A 22,301-nucleotide genomic window follows, 5' to 3' on the forward strand; every position below is an offset into this window, starting at 1 on the left:
GTTTGTATGAGCAAACCTTGGACTGTGCTAGACTGTCTCTTAGGTAGGTGCTGTAAAGAGTAACTGCAGGCATCAAAACACATTGGTACTGGCACCTTTCCCATCTTTTCACTTCTGGAACTATCAAGGATGCCTCTTCACATTACAAGTCACATTGCTCTTTTGTAGACCGGATGCATAGGCAGATCTAGGACCATAAAACCTGAAACTGCATGTCCTGAAGCATGCTCTTAAATGCTTCTTAGACAGTGAGAGCTTTGGTGGCCTCTGCTTATGAAGGATTTTGACCAGAAACACAAACCAAATTTGTTTAATGGTTGTATTCAGTCCCCTGAGCCTCTGACTGTCTCTCTATATTAGCATTTCTATCAGTACACTCATTATACACATTCTGAAAAAGAGCAGTGTCAGGTAACTGCTACCTGGGTCCTGGTAATTCACTGTGTGGGAAGAAGCAAGTTCCATTATGCACTTAGCAATAGCTTGTAGAGTTCCTTCAATATCAAAATGTAGTACGCTAAGATGCAAAATGGTAACTTTTCTTTTTCTTAAAAATTGATGTGGATGTTGGTCTTTCACAAAGCAAGCAGGAGAACTTCCTTTTTTAAAGGAAATCATTTCTTAATGCCATAAAAACATGTTTTCCCTGTACAGGTACTAATGCCTTTGTACGTTACTCTTAGCTAACCACTTCAGTTGTCCAGAAATAATACTTACAAGTGGCTATAATTCTGATTATAGTGACTATCTTCCCTTCTGTATCACAGAGGAAGTCACTATCCATTGCTGTGGTTGCACTAGCTCTGATTCCAGTCTAGAAGTGAGCAATGTTTTTTCTTCAGTCTTCTTTTTTTCTCATTTTTATAAATAGCAGAAGGCAAAAAAATAAAGCCTACTGAAATTGAAGACACTCACAGCCTTTGACAAGATATTTAACAGAGGGATGTCTCTGTCTTTCTGTGTCCTCAAAGTTACAGTTTATTTCCCTATTTAAACATTGACATTTTTGAGACAATTACAATGTTCTCTCTATTCTAAGAGTGTTATCAACCCAATGTAGAACCACAGGGGACATGCCTAACAATAACAAGTTCAACAACCTGTTCTTTATAATACATTTTGCAGAATATCCTCTAAAGATGTGTTAGTCAAAATGACATAATAACATGAACTAAACTATAGTATTTAGTAGTGGTGATTCAGTTGGGGAATTTATGAGGTCACTTTGTGTATCCACAGCCACCCATTCTGCTTAGGCAGTGTTACCTTATCAATTAAATATTACTGTCATGGCTCCATCTGTCCCTCTTTGGCTCCTCTCTATCCTCCCTTGAGTTTCCACAATCTTTTGATGACATATTTGGTCCACATATACTGGCAAATTTGAGTAACTGATATATTTGCAAGAGTGGTACTCTCCAAAAGTAAATCTAGTAAATCTAAGGCAATGTAACTGTACAAGTAATAAGAAGTCAAAGTTGCCTGAGGTAATAAAAGTGAATGCAATTAAAAATGGAGTTGATGTTGTCAGGAAGAACAGAGAATAGCAACAAAAGTAGTTGTAGGAAGGGAACTTGTAAAGTTAAAAAACTCTATAAACTGAAAATTAGTTTGTTTAATAGTAAGGAAGCTGCAAAATTAAAAGATTCTTCTATTGAGGATAATTAATTAGTCACACACCAGTGAGAACAGCACAAGAATAAACCAATTGAAAAACAAAAACATCGAAAGAATTTTGAAAATGTCATGGGATGATGGCAAATGGCAGGTAGGCTGTCAGAAGACTGAAAAGAGAAATTGAGAATTTCATTATGGCCACACAGGAATGGGCAAGGATAGATGGCTTAAAAAAGCATCAAGACCAGAATGGAGGCTGTGTGGCCAGGCTCCAGATGCTATTCATCAAATTAAAAGTGGATGTACCAAGTTGGCCCACACTGAGATACAATAGAGAGTGACAAAGCTGGCAGTGTGGTGGAGTGAGTGCTCTGCAAGAAGTATGGATTACCTATACGGAATAAAAAAGAAATCAGCAGCAGACAAAGAAAGGTGCTGATAATAAAAATATTAATATTATTTTAAAATATTAAAATTAAATAAAAAGGGGGGGGCTAAGAATAAGAGATAGGAAATGAGATGAGAGAATTAAAAGGGAGGCAGAATCATTAAAAATATTTTATTCTGTTTCATTCAAGAATGTTGTCCAAACAAAAAATGATCAAAAATGCAATCAGGGCAGGAGCAGAAGAGAATCTAGTTTCTGGATTGTCAGGAAGGAGAAGAGCATGCAAAATGCCAACTATTTCTATATCCTTGGACCTGCACTAACATTGAAATGTTGCTAAGTTAAACAGTAACTCTCTATCAGACGTCACGTAGCTGCTTTTATGAGCACCTCTTAATGAAAAAAAACATTCAAATTGTGTTCAAAAAACACATGAGTCTCAGATTGATGTGTCATGATGGAAGGATCCTGCTGATGGAGAAGAAGCACCACCACCCTTAGAATAAGCACTCCTCTCTTTTTTTGATGTATGCTGAAAAAAATAGGTTAGATGCATTTCTGCTGTATATTAAGATAAATTCTGCCAGGCAGTCATACTGTGGTACAACTGATGTAATTTTTTCAGAGGAATTGTGATAGAGAATCACAATTTGTCTGATTCTATGAAAAGCTATACATAGGAAGTCCAATTGACTTCAGGGAGTTTTGCATGCTTCAGGGAGATTGCTACTGTGTAGCATCTATCAGAAAATCTGCTGCTCAGTTACTTGTGAAAAATGCCAATATATACACAATTAAACCAGTAACTTCACATAAATAGAAGGTTATCTATCTTCAGGTCAGACCCCATACTCTACATCAACTATACAAAATTAATATGAATAATTCCTCCACTGACCTCCAAACCCAAACCAGATTTCAGTGTTCCAGTGTGATTTGTCAAGACAAACTTGAACACTTGCACAAACAAAATCAGTAATTACAGCTGCAATTTTAGAAGTCTTTTCTGAATAAATGGCCTGAATTATATATGCTTCTGCATCATAACTGGTATTCAAGATGCTCATAACCTTCCCCGTGTGAAAACTTCAGCTAAGTAAGCAACTTTTTTATTATTACTTGTAGGTTTTTCTCCCGACCACAGCAAAAATTGGACAAGCACTCTCTCTTTTGGAAAAACCCTCCCAAAACTGAAGACAAAAATAAGGCAAAAATTCCCTAACAACCCCAAAACACGTTTTTAAAATGTTGAGTATTTTAAGCACAAGAAACACTAAAAGCAAGGAGCATGCTGATGACCCTTCCTTTTCCCCTTCAAGCAATTCAACTTTTCAAGTCTGGATGTTAAACAAAATGCTAATCTCCTATACCTGAATATTTATATAGAAAGAATTCTACACCAGCATGTAAGCAATTGTACAGGAGGCAGATGGAAATGTCTTCTGAGCGAGTTAAAGAAAAAATGTCACTATCTTCATCATCCTGAACTGCCCACTCTCAAAATTACTTGGTGTGAGTGCTGAAGGAGACATAATTTTATATGTCAATTTTCCACCCAGCTAATGTATCCATCAAATTTTTTATTCCTCAGGAATGACAACTTAGATATTACTTTTATACTTAAAATGTTAAAAACCTTATAAACCCCTTAATCCTATCCAAATTCTACCTTTCCTTGGGATAGATTCTGCATTCATTAAAATCAGTGGGAAAACATTGTTTAGTCAATGAGACAAAAATAAGTTTAATGAAAAACCTAAAGTATTGTTGGTATGAAAACTAGCTCAGAATATGAAGCACAACATGCAGAAAGTGGTGGAAATCTTTGCAAGTCCCACAGCATTACACCAATAGCTGTGCTGCAAGAACAAAACCATAGCCTGATCAATCCTTATTTCCTTCTACCCACGGCTATATGTGTAAAGGAAAAAAAGGGCTAAGGGTAGATGAAAGAAAATAGCAGTTCTGTGGAGCTCGCTTCCTCCTACACTTAGCAGGTTAGTAATGCCCTAGCACCACAAGTAATTCATTCAAGCCCCTTCACTCTTTTATCATATTTCCTCCAACCTGCCCTTTGGAGACATCAGTGCTGGTCACTGGGATGCTGTGCCTAGTCATTCAGCAGCACTGACCTTGGTGTTCCCAGCCCTGCAAGCCTTGCTTTTTCAAAAGTACTGGTTTTGTTTTCCTCTGAGTCACTGAAGTTTGTCATATATATTTCTGTTGGGAACTTTCTGGGACAAGGCTTTTTTTAGGTCAGTCAAGGGACACAGAGCACAAGCACCTTCACCTCAGTGTGAAGTACTACCACACAGATATATACTAATAATTTACTACACACATGAGTATAATACATGAGTATAATACACACAAGTCAGCTACTCTAAGACATCCCATGTCATGAAGCTTGTGTTCATCCATAGATATTCATATTGCTTTGAATTTAATGACAATGGCCTGGTCAAAACAAAATTCAGTAAAACTGGAATCTCCACAGTATTTCTCCTTGAGGATTCTAGCAATATCTTTTGTGTCTACAGACATGTACTTACATCAAGCTTCATTGCAAATATATGTAATTGAATAACTCCACTAGACTTCCTCTGAGTAGTTTTTATTTAATTTACTGTGATTATCTTCAAAATAGGGGAAGGCTGATAAGAACAACTTCGTGTATGGGATGCAGTATGCATCTTCTCTCTCAAGGCAAACAAAAGAATAGGTGCCTTTTGAGCAGCAGATGCCTGCAGGAGGATAATATACCCACCAGTTACTCAGCTGCTTCATCTGTCATTTTTATGAAGGCATGTCATGGATGGACAGAGCAAAATTGCCTGTGAAAAGCTATGTGAGAAAAAAAGGAAGAGAGAAACAGGTAACTGCCTCTTCCTAAGTGCTGGATGAAATTAATGTTTATGGGGGGGGGGGAGGGGGGAGAGCACACAGGAAAACAAACATAAGAAATAACTTTGTGAAATGTCTCTTCATACAATATCAGTCATCTCAATAGAGCTAAAATGCTGCAGTTGCTCCACTGTTATTACTAGTTACTTTAAAAGATAAATTGATGTGGAAATTAGAAAGTAACAGATGTGAAGCAATCTTAAGCATAAATTCCTTCACACTTCTTATTGACTGTGGTTAAGATTTTGGTCGTCAAACATCCTTTAGTTCAGACAATAAAAGCAAAGAAAGGAAAATTTAACTGTTTTTCAGTGTTGTAGGCCCACTGAGCTCTGTAATTTGCTGAAGATTTGTTTTGTGACACTTTCACCCAAAAAGGTGGGAGTGGGGGAGGGAGTGGAGAAGTATTTCTCCAAAAGCATTCTGACCCACAAAAAGACCCAACTGTATGTGTTGGGAAACATGTCCAAACACTTCTCTATTTAAGCCTTTCTTCTCTTTCAGTAAAGTGACAGTAGCTCTTTGAATAGCTACTGGCCTTGGCCAAGACCCTACTGAAAGGCAACAGATGTTGCTAAGATTGTACCCAAGCTATCCTCTATCCTGTTTCATTTCTGAAAGGGAAAAAGAGAGAAAGGGAGAAGAAAAAGTGCATTAAATCACTGGACCATTTTGTACTTCAGCAAATCTGTTTGCACATGCTCGACTGGCCTCGCCAAAAAGGCTGAGCCTTTTGCATTCAGCCTGAGGTCAGTCCTAATGCTCTGTTCAGTGGTCCACACTCCTTTCACTAGGAGCAGCTGCCTCTGATTGCTAGAACAAATTGAGGTGATTCAGGCCACCAGCAGGGCCACGGTACAAGTGCTTTTCACCAGAAAGGGAGTGAAACAGGACCAACTGGGGCTGCCCACAATAAACCGTAGGATTAATTTGATACAGTCAATATTAAGACATGCTCTTGCTGAAAAGTGGGCCATAGTGACATAAACTACAAGACAGTTGGACTGAAAGAAGAGGGAAGAAAGTGATGTCCAAACATTTATTAAGTTACACCTGATTATTTAACTGGGGAACATTTAAAATGGTAATACTGGAAGTTTGGGCTTGGGAATGACTTGCTGTTTAACCACTGGCAGAATATTCTTGACATAAGTGGGATTCAAGATCAGTTGCATCATCATTCCCCTCACAATATTGTTTGAAACATTAAATGCAAATTCTCTCAACTATTTCTGGGATCAGTTTAAAGAGAAGAATAATCAACAGCACTATTTAATACCATATTTATAAACCTGTTTCAGTGACTGGAAGTGGCTACATAGCTGTTATCAAAAGGGAAAAAAGGAACCAAAAAAATTTGAGAATTTTTTGAGAAAAAAAATTTGGTATTTACCTCTTTTAAATTTTTTTCCCATCTATGAAAAGAGATAATAGCACAAAGCAGGCACTAGCAGGGAAAGGTGAAGGCAAATCCTTCTCCCTTTTCCTGGTGCAGGCAAGCTCCTGCATTACTTGCTTCAGTCCCAGCTATCAGATCACAATATTTTCTGCTGTGTGAAGGATCAGGCCAGCAGCTTTTCGAGTCTGAGGCCGAACAAAACAATGCAGTACTGCATTAAGGCATGACACCAAGTGCTTATAACTTCAAAAGGAAGCATGCTTTGATGCTTCTGAAAGGAAAGCAAAATCTCTACTGATAGGTAATTTTGCCAGACTGGTCAAAAAAAAAAAAAAAAAGACTGCTAATGATAATTCATAAAACTGTGGATTTAAGATCAGGGGAAATTAAGAATTACAGCTTTTAGTCTGGCTCTGCATTTAGATGGAATGGCTGGGTATAGCACACAGCCTTTGAAGTAGAGTTATCCAAGAGGTGATTTAGTAAGCTGAAGAGGAAAGATCTTACTATTTACTTAATTAGCAGATATAGAAACAGAATTTAAGGGAAAATATATGCAAAACCCTGCCTTCTGACTCAAAAAAATTGAGATGTAGAAAAGCGTCCAAATAGTATACTAGAATCTGTGATACAGGACTGCACAAAACCAGAAATAAAACATCTTTTAACTACTTGATTTATGGGCAAAAAACTGAAGTATATCTCAATCGTCCTTTATTAGCATTTCATCCTATTACTTGCCACTGTTGTCACATAGAAAAATAAAAAAAAAAAAAAAGAGAGCTGCAGGTTCAAAGAAAAGTTCTGAAAAAAGATCAGGAGGAGTTGTATCTTCAACAGAAAATTCACTTCTTTTATTCTGCTTAAAAAAATTAAGAAAGTACATATATACATCATGAAATCGTCATACCACTTCTTAAAACCTTCTTTTCTTTAAGGCATTGCATATAATGAGTGTATGAGCTTTGAATAGCTGCATCTGAAAGCTCATTCCCAACTGTAATATGTGGTTTTCACCTAGGCAAGGGGTGGAATTGTGTGTTTCAGTGTCACTGACAACAAAACCAGCTGAGACATTCCTCTTCTCCTTCCTTCCTACCCCCAGTGCTGGCATTCACACATGTGATGTCACCCCAGCTGAACAGAGAGTAAGCCTACAAAATAGATCAGTTCAATTATTCAAGTTAAATCCAGCTATAAAAAAAGAGATTTTTTCAATTAATTTTGTTTAACATGTATTGCATCCCTGATCAACTTCACAGCATGAATCCATATGTAACTGTGCAGAACAAAGAGTAGGGACGAGAGTGCAGGAGCAAGCAAATGGAACTTATATTTCCAGTTTCCTTCAGAAACTTTCCAAAGATTCCTTCTTTGGGAAGCATAATGTAAAAGGTATTTGGGCATATCTGCTGTTTTATTGTCTGGACTTGATCTCATTCTTCTAGTTGGGTATACGCTCTTCTGGTCTTCTTTTCTGGTCTGTTTCCAAGCGTCTGCCAAGTCATAGTTTCCTGATGTACAGATATCAAATGAGAATGGGGAAGGAATTGAACCTTACCAAGGTCTTCAGTGCCAAGTTCTGGAGATGGAAATGGAGCCTTCTGGGATTAATCTGACAAGAAAGATCAGAGTCACTTCAGCATGCTTCTGCCTACACTTGCCAGATTTATACAGCATGTAAGCAGGAATGTATGACTGACAGTGTCAAACACTGCTGAGGAGAGCAGTAGAAAGGGTATGGGCATTTGCCAGTTGTCAGTCTGATGTGATACTGGCTTTTATAAGATAGGCACCGGGGTACAGAAATGGACTAGATTCATGTTTGATAGAAGCAAATTCTCATTTGGGTTCTACACAGTTTTTTCTTGTGCATAAAAGAAAATAAAAAAAATAGTGAGTGTGCAAGAGCTTGTGCCTTTCTGGACAGCATGTCCTATTTTAAAAAATAATATCAGTTCATTCATTTTGAGGGTGCAGGCCTCAGTATTCGGATGTGCACATTGTTTTGGTTACATGAAAAAGAATAGTTATATATACCCATGTGTGTGTGTTTATATATGCTTCAGCAGAATGTAGCCTGAACCTAAAACACTCAAGCCCTCAGAATTTAAGCAGATAAGCTACAAGAGAAATTTTAAAGACCTCCTCATTAGAGAGAATTCATGAATGGTTATTGCTATGCCGTGTTTTAATAAAGTTACCATCCATACCATATTAATTGTGCTCCAGGCACTTTCAATACTGAAAGGAACTGGCAAGAACCATACAGATCTGAGTTCCTGTATGTGTATGCCTCCTAATTGGTAGTACTGACCAAAGGTCTATAAGAGTCTCTGATGAGTACAACATGAAAAGGAAAAAAAAAACTACAAAGCTTATTGTTACAGGGATTTTTACATTCTTAAAGGGTTAGTACTACTTGGGATAGTTAACAAAATACATAATAGAAGCAGGCAATATAACTGATTTAGAATTTCAAGAGCCTTTTGAAAGATTTCTTCTTTTGAGGATATTAAGCAATGAGAGGGGATGATGCACAGTCATGTCATGGATTAAAAAACTAATTAGGAGACAGAACACAGAGTGGGAATGTATTCCAGCTCACAACCCAGAAGTGAGTGATTGTTTTTACACAGCAGTGCCAGAGCAAACCTTATTTGCACAAAATTGCACTCATTGCTCTCCAGTATCCTTGTAAATTAAAGAAAAAATAAATCAAAACACTATTTCAAAACTTCCTTTCCTTTTTCACTATAACTGACATAGAATGATCTTCAACGTTCAAAGGATACCATGAATTTTAGTTTTGTTCTTAAATAGTTACCTGGAAGAAAGAAGTAAAAAGGAAATCTCAAGATTGGCATAGCGTTTCTTTTTCTACCTGAAGAAAATTGGTGAAAACTGAAGGGAAGTGTTCAGCTCTGAAGTGGCTTCTTTCTCCGCAGAGAACTACACTGGTGTTGTACACTTAGTTGGTATGCAAGATGATGACCTGACTAATTTCTTGTTTACATGCAGTACCTACATTTGGCAATTCCAGGGCTGTCAAGAAGACTAGACAGCAGTTCAGAGATTTCACCTACTATGGATCACAGGAACACTTCACGGCAAATTATGCCCATTTTATCCCTTTCTAGTCCTTCAGGGCACTCCCTTCAGCAATGATTATTTGCTAACCAGGACATCTGGCACCCATTAGCACATGTCCATGATGAAGGGATGGGTGATCGTAATGCCACGCTGGCTGCAGAGGATACCCTAGTGAGAACTCATCACCTCAGTTTAGTTTACAAGCCTCAGTCTATTTGGTCCTTGAGGCCACAAACTGCAGGTAGGTGCCAAAAGAAGGTAGGAGCCTAAGGTAAGGGACTTCTCTATAAAGTAAGAAGATTTTACAGCACAGGGATCTGCTATCCTCCTTCTTTTTAAAACTGAACAGAACCTGATAAGAGATACAGTGAATATAGATGGAAATGTTAACAAATTAGGAACATAATCAAGGATTTAGTATCAACTTCAGGTATGTTTTCACTCATTCCGGCTTGTGCAGTATCATTTTAGTCTCTTGCCAATATCATTAGGTTTATCAAAAATTATCCAAATGAAAGACAAAACAAAAGATTATGAAGAATTTTGATCTTGATTTAGTTTTAAACCCAGAATAAAGAAACGATTTATGGGTGAGAGGATTAGCATAAACACAAAGTTACACTGCACTGTATTCCCCTGATAGAGAAATAAAACATCAGAGAAATAGAGTCAGAACATGGATGAAAAAGAGTTGACTGAAAATGAGATCAGGAATAACATGGTAATGAAGGTTTTAGGAGATGAAAAGGAGCTAAGGGTTGGAGTTTGTTTGCATACAGCATTTTTATTTGAGAAACCCTTGCACAATTGTAAGAGGTAGGGCAGCCCACTGGTTCACCCAGTTGCTTCCTCGTACAACAACCAAAAACCTTTCTTTACCCACATCTACTTGGAGAACTTAGCTTTTTTTTGCACACAATACATAAAGTAATATATTTTTGTACATGAAGACATATTGAAGTGCTTCATGATTCAGGGTTAAATCTCTGGTTGCAACCAAAAAAAATCAAAAGTGGAGGCAGACTATGTGATATGAAGAGCCTGTGGCGAGGGCTCCAGGACTTCAAAGCATCTGACACTGGCCACTTTCTCAGATAGTTACTCTGCTCAGGATAGGCTTTGGATCTGAATCAGTATCACAATTCCGGTGTAATAATAGCATAAGGTGGTCACAGAACCAGTCACAATTTTGCAGGAACACTTCTAAGTGTATATAGTGTGAACATAGAGCTCCTGTCTTTACCTTTCCAGAACAATTCAATGATGTGCTCTTTCACACCAGTTTTACCCAGGATGGAAGGCTGTATCTGTTACTGAACAGTTCTAAATGATGTTTTATGAAAGTGGGAAACAGCTAAAGGACTTGCATGATATTATAGTAAAAATAAGTCTGGCATTATGTAATGCCATGCTTTCTCAAAGCACTTTGTAATCATGAACTAATTAATAAATAATAGAGTATACATTGTTATTATTTTTTATTTGTGAATTACCCTTAACTATTTCACTTGAACAGACAAAAAAAAAAAAAAGCTAATAATTTTCTATAAAACCCTTTTAAAGTCTTCACCTTCCTTTTTGATGGGGTTAAATCACCAAAATCTTAAAATAAAAGCATTTCACTGTTGTTGAATTTAAATACAGCTCTTACTTGGAAGCCAAAATGGTACCCTCACCAGTTCTAAAATCTGACAGTCATGTTATTTCTATTTTTTTCATTATCCTTTCTCTTTTTTATTTTCATATATATAAATATGGATACTTTCTTCACTACTTAGTCAAAACTCTCACTGAAGTCAAAAGGAATTTTATTAGCCATAGAGTGAAGACTTAGTATGCAAATTTCTTCCTAAGATGAAATGTTTAATAAAGTAATATTCATCAACTTCCCCAGGCTACATAGGCTTAAAAATGTCACAGAGTTGAATACCACAAAAAAAAAATCACAAAAACCCAAGAACAAGTTCCCTTTTGTTCCAGAAGTTTTTATTATTATACTAATTTACATTCAATTTATTTTGGCTTCTCTCCATATCTTATGAAGTACCTTATGATACTTTTTTTGGTATTGTTCAAGTAAAAAACAAACAAACAAACAAACAAACAAAAAAACAAACCCAGAGGCATAAGTAACAAAAACCCCACAACAATCTGTAGAATAATGTGAGAGTAAGTCACTCTGAGAGAACACACTTCTTAAAATACTTGAACTGTGGGTTTTGGACCTCTTTTTTCTATTTTCAATTCAGAGTAAATTCAGAGTAAACCACTGCTCTCAGTTTGATTAGACTGAAAGTATAATTTGGATACTTTTCTATTAGGAGGCAATTACAAAGGGGATGTAACTAATTACCAGCTTAGAGACCTCCAAACCATTTTGTGCTCTTACCTAGAGTATACAAAAGTGTTTGAAAATTGTTTCAAATGACAAATTTATAGAGAAATTTAAAAGGCAACTCCCAAAAAACCCCTACAAGGTATATGAAATGTTAGTTAATTCATATATCAGTACTCTGATGTAACAAAATAAACTGATAAAACTCGTCACTGATAAAACTGATAAAATTTTTCACTTTAGAATTTTGCCATTCTAGAATAGCTGAGGGTTGCACAGGTTAACTGACCTTCTCATCAGACACAGTGCACTCACAGAATACCTCCAGTAAAAACTTGCTATAGATTTCCATCCAAACATATGTAGCTCTTAGCAGTTCAATTATTTGATCCAACAGCAGTCCTTATATTTTGCAAAAAAAAAAAAAAAAAAAAAAAAAAAGGAAATTAAGTGAAAAGAGCACTATAACTTAACAGAATGAATCTGTAAAAGAAGAACGGGAATAAGTCATAGTCCACTTATGCTGCAGTCTGTTAAAAGTCTTAACATATAAAGCATAAGCCATGAAAACTTGCATATCCAGTTAAATACATTTAGAGTTAAATACATTTGGGTTTCTTTTCCTGAAACTAAATTCTAAATTTAGCTTTGGTCAACCAAGTAATATTTATGACATCCTGAAATCCTTATACAGAGAGAGATTAAGAAAACTTATTTGTATGAAGTGCAGGAAGAGAAAATATTTTTAGAGTTTTTTAAGTTCAATTGTTATTTTCAATTGATAAAAGTATTCCCCTTGAAAAACCTAAACTGTATTTTTCTAGTTATTTTATATTCAATAAATACAGCAGTAAATACATAGAAAAGGACCCAAAGAGCATGCAAACTAAATTTATTCCTAAGGAATATCATAGCTACACAAAGCCACTTTGTCCGAAGCATCATCTATAATTAAAGAGATTATGGCAAAGGCATTTCACTACTGCTTGTTACAATGCATTTCAAAGGAAAATATATTTTATAAGAGCATTTATTTTCAAATGAAAAGAAGAATGATGCAAAAAACCTGATCTCTGGTGAGGTTACTATTTTCTTAGAAGCATGAAGTAATTGAACTGGATATCAAATGTCCTCTATACTTCCAAAAATAATAGTAATCTATCAGACACTGAAATGTAAAAAAAACAATTAAAACACTCATCTATTTTACTCTAATGTGGAATGAAGAAACCTTGAGTAAAAATACATAGTACTATTTTGAAGAAATAAAAGAATATTTTAATGCAGTATACAAACAGCCAAAAGAAATCTGTGCTTATAAGTATTGATAAAAAGAAAGAAAGAAAGAAAGAAAGAAAGAAAGAAAGAAAGAAAGAAAGAAAGAAAGAAAGAAAGAAAGAAAGAAAGAAAGAAAGAAAGAAAGAAAGAAAAGGGGATCTGAAAGAAGGATTCTCTACTTATTATGTAGCAATAAAGTCCTTTAATATCTACAATGAATTTTTAATTCCTTGGTTTATGAAGTTTATAAAGTGGTAATCATTGTAAACTGTGAATACATAGACCTCTCAGCCTTGTGGCTGGCTGGAATGAGCATTACAGTATTACAGCTGCAAATGTGTGCTAAAATCATGATTTCTAAAACAAATTTTAACTATGTGAAACACTGGACTGATTTGTTAAACCTGAACCAACTCTGTCCCTAGCAAAGCTGTTCATACTTAGATGAACTTGTTGACAGTAGGAATGCCAATACTGTAAAATTTACAGATTCATGAAGATACAGATGATACATCATTTCCTAAAATAAAAATATAAAATAAAAATACCTGATTCATTCTACCTTTAGTTCTTACGGTAGATTCTATACATCTGGGGAATACATTGCACACTTTGCTATCAAATTTTGGAATGTAAATACACATTGAAAATGAGGAGAGTAAGAAAATGAAAAATTCAATTAGTTGCTTGGTTCATCACCAGTAGTTCTGAGATGTAATCAGAAACCAAAATGCTTTGTCACTTTTCAAGTCAATTTACTTAGTTTAGAAGAAGAAATTTGTCAAACTGATCTGCTTGGGTGTTACAAGTTAAATCAATAACCCTGCACTTCAGAATTAATGTAGATGCTGACTCAACACAAGGCCTATTAAAATCAGTGTAAAAGGGTTAAATTGCAATACATTATAGATATCTAAATGCATTAACTAGTCTGCACATATAGCTTCTCAAATGAAGGAGTGGTATGCAATTTGAATGTTGAAATAATTCTGCAAATAATGCAAGTCCTCTGAAATAATATTATTTTTAATTGTAGAGCATCTAAATTTAGACATTTAATGTTTCAAATTTCTTTTTATATTTTTTTAATATTAGCCTCTTTTTCTTATCTAGAGAGATTCTGTACTTCACTCTGGGTAGTTTGCATAACTGATGAACATTCTCTCAAAACATAAAATGTTCTTCTGGGCAGAGATCCCAGGTAAGGAATCACAGGAACTGAAGGATCCAATGACTAATAGAACTGGGTTTCAAGTCATCCATGGGGTCAGTTGTCTGTGGCACAGCACTGAAGATTGATACCAATAAAATGTATTCTCCACTCAGCTCTCATTTGCTTGAGCCTGAGAATCAGGATTTCAGCTCCAAAAATTTATTGAATCTCCTCTTTGAAAAGAATTACATAAGCTGCATTTAACCTGGCCTTGGTTTTCTTTAGAGATTGCTCAATAACCAATTTGCCCTTCGCTTTTGTTTTGACCTCTATTTCATGTTGATTTGGGGGCATTCTGCTGACAAATGCACAGCAACACATTCTTTGCACCAGTTTGCCCTGTAGCTGAACTCAGTGGAGAGAAAGCACAAGGTACAGGGTGGATATTCTTGCCCTTTTAAAGTGCATCTAAACAACTTTGAAATAGATTTAAAGCCCATGCCACGATTTCTTGGGCACATTAACCAGGGCCACCCTTGCTTATGTGAAATATAAATGGCAACAAAAAGAAGTGGCAAAAAAATGGGAACACAAGCCCCCCCAGAAAAAAAGAACAAAAGAACAAAAAAAGAAAAAGAACAAAATCTCCCCAAGAAATACTAGCTTGTGTAAAATATTACTCACCTTAGTTTTCACTGTACGATCAAAAGAGATGTTGCATCATTGGGCACTAGACAGGTGTATTGGATTTGCATGGCCAAGTTTTGGTAGTGAGGGCCGCTACAGGGTGGTATCTGTGAGAAGCTGCCAAAAGCTTCCTCCACATCCAGCAGGAACAATGCCAGCTGGCTCTAAGATGGAAGTGCCACTGGCCAAGACTGGGACAATTAGAAATGGTGGTAATGCCTCCATGATAACATATTTAAGAAAAAGAAAATAAAAAAGTCATTGCACACATCTAGCTGTGGCCAGAGAAGAGCAGAGTAAGAATATGTGAAAGGAACAACTATGCAACACCAAGGTCAGTGGAAAAGGAAGGGCAGGAGCTGAGATTCCTCTGCAGCCAATGGAACAAACCATGGTAAAGCAGCTGAGCCCCTACAGGCCACGGAAGATCATGGGGATGCTGAGACTTGCCTGCAGCCCCTGAAGGACAGCCACGCTGAAGCAGTGGAAGCCTGAGGGGAGGCTGTGAACCTGTGTTGGAGCAGGCAGAGACCCACAAACCTGTGTAGAGAAGAGCCCACACTGGATCAGGTTTCCTGGTATTAATTGTGACGCTGTGGGGTACACAGAGCAGAGCAGCCTGTGCCTGAGGGACTGCACCCCGTGGAGGAGTGACTTACATTGCAGCAGTTCACGGAGAGCAGTTGCCAATGGGATAAACTCATGTTGGAATTCATGGAGAACTATATCCCACGGGAGTGACCTTACACTGGAGCAGCAGAAAGATTCCTCTCCCTGAGCAGAGGCAGAAACAACCTGTCATGAACTGACTATGACCCCCATTCCTTGTCTCCCTGCACTGCTTGGGGCAGGAGGGGGAGCTGGGAAGGAAGGTGGGGTGGGAGAAGGGTGTTTTTTAGGTCTTATTTTACTTCTCATTATCCTGCTCTGATTTTGGTAGTAATAAATTCAATTAACATCTCTAATTCAGGTCTGTTTTGCCCATGATGGTGTTTGGTGAGTGATTTCTCCTAGTTCTTATCTCAATTGATAAACCCAAGGTAAATTTCTTTCCACCACTCCACTTAGAAAGGGGAGTGATAGATAAGCTTTGGTGGGTGCCTAGCATTCAGCCAGGGTGAACCTTCTGCAGCAGGGAAAGCCCAGCTCTGTTTCATTAGTTATTTCAGTAGTTCATGATCTTCCTCTGGTTTGTGATGCCTTTAGACCTGTCTGGCTACCATTTAGTTCTAGTTTTTTTTGGAAGTTTTACCAAAGAAAAATTTTAGGAAATAATATCTGAAGAAGACTGAGCAACTTTCTTCACATAATCAAAATCAAATCAGTTTAACTGTGTGGGTCTAGGAGGGAGGTATGGATGCAATCCTTTATTCCAGAAAAAGAATTTCAATGTAGAAAACGTCTTTCATCAAAACTTTGTATTTTAGCAAGTTCGTTTTAAATCAAGAGTGTACCTGAGGGTTTGTCATTTCTGGGCTGTCAAGCATGTTGTTACATTTCACCCTTAAAAACATTTTCTATTCATTTTCTATTGAATTTGTGATTAACCCTAGAACTTTCATGCAGTGACTCTCTAAGTCATCTAAACAGTGAAAGGATAACTACCCTTTTTTTCCACAAGTGCTCTTTTTGAGACAGAGTGGCCACAGGCTTGTCAGAGGGGACTCTCTTTAATAGTGATCTTTAGTCATCTAACAAGACACTTGAAAATCAGTACTGCTTTAAAAACCCCAACAAGTTGTGTTTAATATTAATAATGAATATTAACATGATTTCTTTCAGTAATTCCACCCACACAAAAATTTCTAGAATTCAATTAGCTGTACTTGAAGTACACAACTTTCTCAACAGAACTTGCTTGTCTTATGTAGGACCATGTGAACTATTTTCACATTGGAAAGAATTGCTTTTCACAAGCCACAAAGAATTGCTTTTCACAAGCCTACTCTGAGCTGCAGAAGCATTTATAGACTTCAGAAAATAGAAAAAAAGATGCTTTCCACTTGTGTGAAACTTTCTACCTGAGGCTCAGAAAGTACTTCCTGACACTTTTATTTCACAATCTTTGCAATACAGATAACACTGTTATGATTTAAAGATGAAGAAATTTAGGGAAAAAAATCTTTGATAATTTACATGCTAGAAGTCCTTAGCAGAAATATACACTGGACAATGGAGTAGATTATTGTTAAACATATAAGCTAGGACCATGCAAGTTGATTTCCATGTAGGTATTAACAAAACTTACAGGTTTTTTCTGTTTGTCAGGAAAATTTAGACATGTCTTTGAGTGTACAAAAAAATACTTGTCTGATACATCCTAGACCCAGTGTTACAGCTAATACTACACAACATTTCTCTCTTCATCTTGCCAGCAGCAAGAGCAGGGTCCCAGGAGGTCCAGTCGGCATCTACTGGGAGTTCCCACTCACTTTAGATCCAAGAAATCTCTGACTAGTGCATTGGTTGCTTGGTTGTTGTATGTTGTCAAACAACAGTAGCCATACTGTTTAAAGCATGATGTGGTTGAGTTGTGCTGAAACTTAAACAAAAACCCAAAGGAGGAAAAGATATCTCAGGCTGCATTTTTACTCAGATTCAGAGGATTGCATGATGAGCCGGAGTGGATCAGAGCGGGCTAACACATGTGACATAATCCAGACAACTTATCTAGTTGCATGGCTTTAAGTGTAAGTTTGGACATTATTTTGAAACATGTGTCCTAGATCTATGGATTAACAGATTGTGAAATGTTTTTTTCTAGTTTGCCTCAAGAAAGAAAAATACTGTAGTGAAGGCATGCCAAAGGAGGGAACTTTGTGCTTGTGAGATTTCAAACATGTTGGTGTCTGTTCTGGAAAATTCCAATTAAGTCAATAACATTATTCTGCTTTCATACTATCTAATTGAGTCCAATGTTATTCTTGAATTTCTCTGGTATCACCCCAAACACAAGAAAGCTTTAAATATTTGGCAGTGTTCTTTAAGAGTAGTATACTACAATGTATTTTCCCTAATACAGAAAGGACTAATTCACATGCAATGCACCAGCACGCTATATTTCACATTCCCACTCAGAAATATACACATGTACTCACTCTCACAAGAGTATACAGTAGCTGCAGTCAGATTTATGTCTCTGTGGAGCAATTTGAAAGAGTGTGATTCAGAAACTAAGATGAACATTAAGCCTGGAGGAGCTGTTAAGCAACAAGGCTTTGCTGATTAAAACATGAACTTTATTTTAGTTTATTTAATTCATTTTGCATTCGGGTGTTTTATGTTAATTAACTCTTATGCAATTTTTATTAAATTTACTTTAGGCTCTAAATGAATATTTCAAGTTGCTATTGATAATTGTTTATTGACTATGGAACCCGCATTGAATGTATTGCCACATTTAATTCTCGACACAATTATGAAAAAGAAGAGTTTCTCTGTGGTCAAAGACAAGGACAGAAATTCAGGAGGTAAAAATATAAATGGAAATCTGCAGTGTACTCTCTGTGTAGGCTGGAAAGGTACAACTTCTTTAGACTGAGATGATTGATTTTTGGAAGAGTAGCAAGACATTCAGTGCTTGGAAGAAGATACCTTGGAAGACCTTGTTAGAAGATACTCAAGCCAGTAGTAGACCCTCAAAATGAAATAATTTGAAAGACTATGCTTTGTACTGTAGGGGAGGATAGGAAGAGTTACCTGGAAGAAAATCCAAAACTTGTATTTCAATGTCCTCAATTGTATTTGGTCAGGGTTGCCTGCATGTTTGAAGTGCTTCAAATTCTCTAATGCCTTACAAAACAGATTCAGTTCTGGTATAAGCAGGTACAGTTTGACTGGCAGTTGTACTACAACACTGGGTAATCTCTTAAGTTATAAGTACTATCAGTTATGACATCGTTAAAGAGCATTACTATCTTAGCTTTGCAGTGCAAGGCAGAGTGGAAAGATGAACTTGTTGTTACAGGACAGAAGTTATGAGTTCGATATCCAATATCCACGTTTATTATACACTTACTTAGCAAGACAGGGGTAGTGTCTTCACATTTCAGTAAATGCCCTTGCTGCAAAACTACATAAATTGTTGAGATTAATTTTTCTGTTTCTATGTTTAGCACAACCACAACAGGACAATTAAAAGGTATTCTGAGACATTAGCAGAGGTTTTTTGTTTGCCCTGTTGATATCGTCAGAAGCAATCTAAGCAGTTTGAGTACTGTTATCTGTTACTATGCTTACTTTCCCTCAAGTTTTTTTGGTTTGGTTTTTTTTTTTTAATGCAAAACTGGCAACAGTGGACAATAAAATTCATTTATACACAGGTTAGGAACCTCAGGAAAATGATGTGCATTAGACCCTTTCACATCTGGAAATTTCTGCAAGGTAGTTCAGCTCTTCAGTGTCTTCTCTCTCAAAGCTACTTAAAGATAGTAACATCTGTTCTAATGGTTTTTGCTGATTGGTATGAACAGGAAATGGGCTGAAATCAGCAGTTTGTTTGTAGGCCAAGCACTGCAAGTAGAAATAAGTGCAGACAGTCAGCCACTCTAAAAAGAATCAGGTGAAACAGTCCTCTACAGGGGCAGAAGGACTTGCAGCCCCAGCAGATGGCTGCTTTACTCACAGGAAGTAGCTTTAATCGGGATGTTTGTAGAAAGATGTGAGGTCAATGAAAAATGGTGTCAGTCACTGTGTTAAATGACTGAGGAACTGTAGTGGCTTTTATCACCTTGCTTCATTCTTTTTTCTAAAAAAGAGATGGTATTCTTTTCTCCCTGCAGAAATTGGTACTGTCCTGTCCACTGATCCTATGACACAAGTGATAACAGTTACTAAGTTCATAAATGTTAGAGGTCTTCTGGAGTTATAGAGGATACAGACATGAAAATGTAGGAAGATGAACAGGAAAAAAAAATTTTTTTATGGTCTTCTCTAAACAGAAAGGGCAGCATTCTATCTTGGAGCTGGTTTTTCAACATCTACCTGCAGAACAGTTCTTTTGCCTAATTTAGAAAATGGTGGTAGTGTTACAAAGACGAGGGGGATTCTTTTGTTATTTGTTTTCTGATCACTCTTCAGGAACATGTCTGGGAAAAGAATTCTCAGAAAAGCCTGTAATACTTCCTCCATTCTTCCTTATGTCTTCCATTTTAGGGGCTTGCTGAAATCAAGCCAACAGTTTTCCTTCACACAGAAAAATATGAAAAGGATGGCAGTGCTATAGGAAGAAACCTCTTCAAGGACCTTCCGCAGAGCAATTACATTATGGCAGAAAACAGATGGCAGATCTGAGTATTGGTAAAAGGATGTACAAGAAGTTCATCTCATACATGCTGTGATTTTTTCTTTTTTTTTTTTTTTTCATTCAGCTACTGGCTTCTCTCCTGTGCTTCTGGTACACTGGCTGAACATGGATGACGGATGACATGGATAACCTGACTTCCATTCCCTCATTAATGTTACTAACTGCAAGAACAAAAAATGCTGTTATGTTCTAAAATCATGTTAATCATTAAAAATTTGTATTTTTTAAAAAATTATCTCAAGTTATTAAACTGAGAAATAGGAAAAAATGCAATTTGTTAAAATACTACACTCAGTGAAAAATAGTGCTAAAGTTAAATTCCTACTTAACATTGTTATCTGATAAGGCTTTCTTCATGTGACTATGCTGCACAAAGGCAAAAGATAAACAGCATGTACTTTAGATGCTTGTAGTCTCCTGAAGAAAAGGCCTTTGCCATTCTACAGTAGGGGTTTAAATGTTTATTTTATGTCTGAGTGTAAATCCTCACTGGAAAAAGCACTGGGGATGATGGAAGATTATAGGGTGCGATTTACTCACATCCATATCTTGAGAGACAAAATGCCTTGAAATGGTCCTCTGTGTAATCTGATGTAAATTATTATGGAAGTAATAAAAGTAATGAAGAATGTGTACTGTTTCATAAGTAGAAACTGATATTTCCCATATCTGAGAATCTACTGGCAAAAAAATCATGTTTTGATTGCACTGCTATTTCCAACAAATCATCCAAGGGTGTTTTGGTTGTTTTTTGAGTTTTTGGTTTTTTGGTTTTTTGTTGTTGGTTTTATTTTTTTTTTTGTTGTTCTGTTTTAATGATGTGCACTTTTGCCCCACCCAGTGGCCTTTACCTAAATTGCCAGCTATGCTTGTTTTTTGGAGGCGTTTTCTCCCCTCCGCCCCAGTCTACAGGGTGGATCTGTGGCTGAAAACTGAACAAAAGCAGCATCTGTCCCCTGTTGCTACCCTGAGTATATTAGGCTATCATTATCTGCAATGACACTACCATCTGTAATGTGCTCTGGGGCAAACACAGGCACTGCCAGTAGCTTCAGCACCACAGGCAGATGCTTCATCATGCAAGAAGATACATGAAGCCAAAATATGCTGTACATGAATGCAAGAGAGAAGGAGAGGGAAACAAGGAAATAAATGCTGTTCATGTGTCTCATCAACAAAGACAGAAACAAGGAAGCATAGGCTAGGTCAGGTACATTACTCAGTCTAAATAAATAACAGGTATAAGAAAAGAGACTCATTTTATTGCACTAGGAAATCTGAGAGTCTATAACTTTTTATGGACTTTTATGTCTTCCCTCTTTTCACAAAGAACTTACAAAAAATTGGTTTCAAATTTAAGCAATAAATAGAAATTTGGGGTTTTTTCCTCAAAATTCCTGCACTCGTATGTAACAGAAAACAAAACACACATTGAGACAGAAAATAAAGACATAGAAAGTAGTTTGGTTTTTTTATTTTCTTGTATATTTGTGATTTTCTTCTCTCTAAATCTCAGAACTTTTATGTAGAGCTCCATCTTCTTTTCTCTGAACCAATGTCTCTGTCATCAAGTTCTCAAGGAAACAACTCTCTCCCTGGACCTCATTGTGACATGCAGAGGCACAAGTGAAAGACAGAAAAAAAAATCTTTTCAGAAGCCACAAGCATTCTGGGCAATCATCTTTTATACTGTCTTTAAAGTTTGGAATGCAAAATCCTGTATTTGAACCAATCTCCTGATTTGTCTACCTGCAAGTCATGCATTCAAAGAGAACAGTTCTCTTTTTGTTATGAACTAGATGATTAGTGAATATGTGCATTGTATGTCTATTACAACACTTGCTGCGTCTCTTGGCCAAGACTTGACCTTCAGCATCATATATCTTGCATTCATTCAGCAAAAGAGGCCCACTATCAATAAAAAAATGCACTTTCCTTCCAGAATGAAATGCCTCTACAACAGCTACTTCAGTACTCTGTAAAGGTGTTAACAACATCGATTTCCAGAAGTCCCTAATACATGGGGAGCATCAGATCTGCATTTTTGTATCATTTTGTTCCTGCCTCTCTGTCTCCCTTCCCCCACGCGTGGTCTCAGGAATTTACTCTGGACATTCCAGAAATGGACTTCATTGCTGCAGG

This window comes from Motacilla alba, chromosome 2, assembly GCF_015832195.1.
Source record: "Motacilla alba alba isolate MOTALB_02 chromosome 2, Motacilla_alba_V1.0_pri, whole genome shotgun sequence".
NCBI classification, from domain to species: domain Eukaryota; kingdom Metazoa; phylum Chordata; class Aves; order Passeriformes; family Motacillidae; genus Motacilla; species Motacilla alba.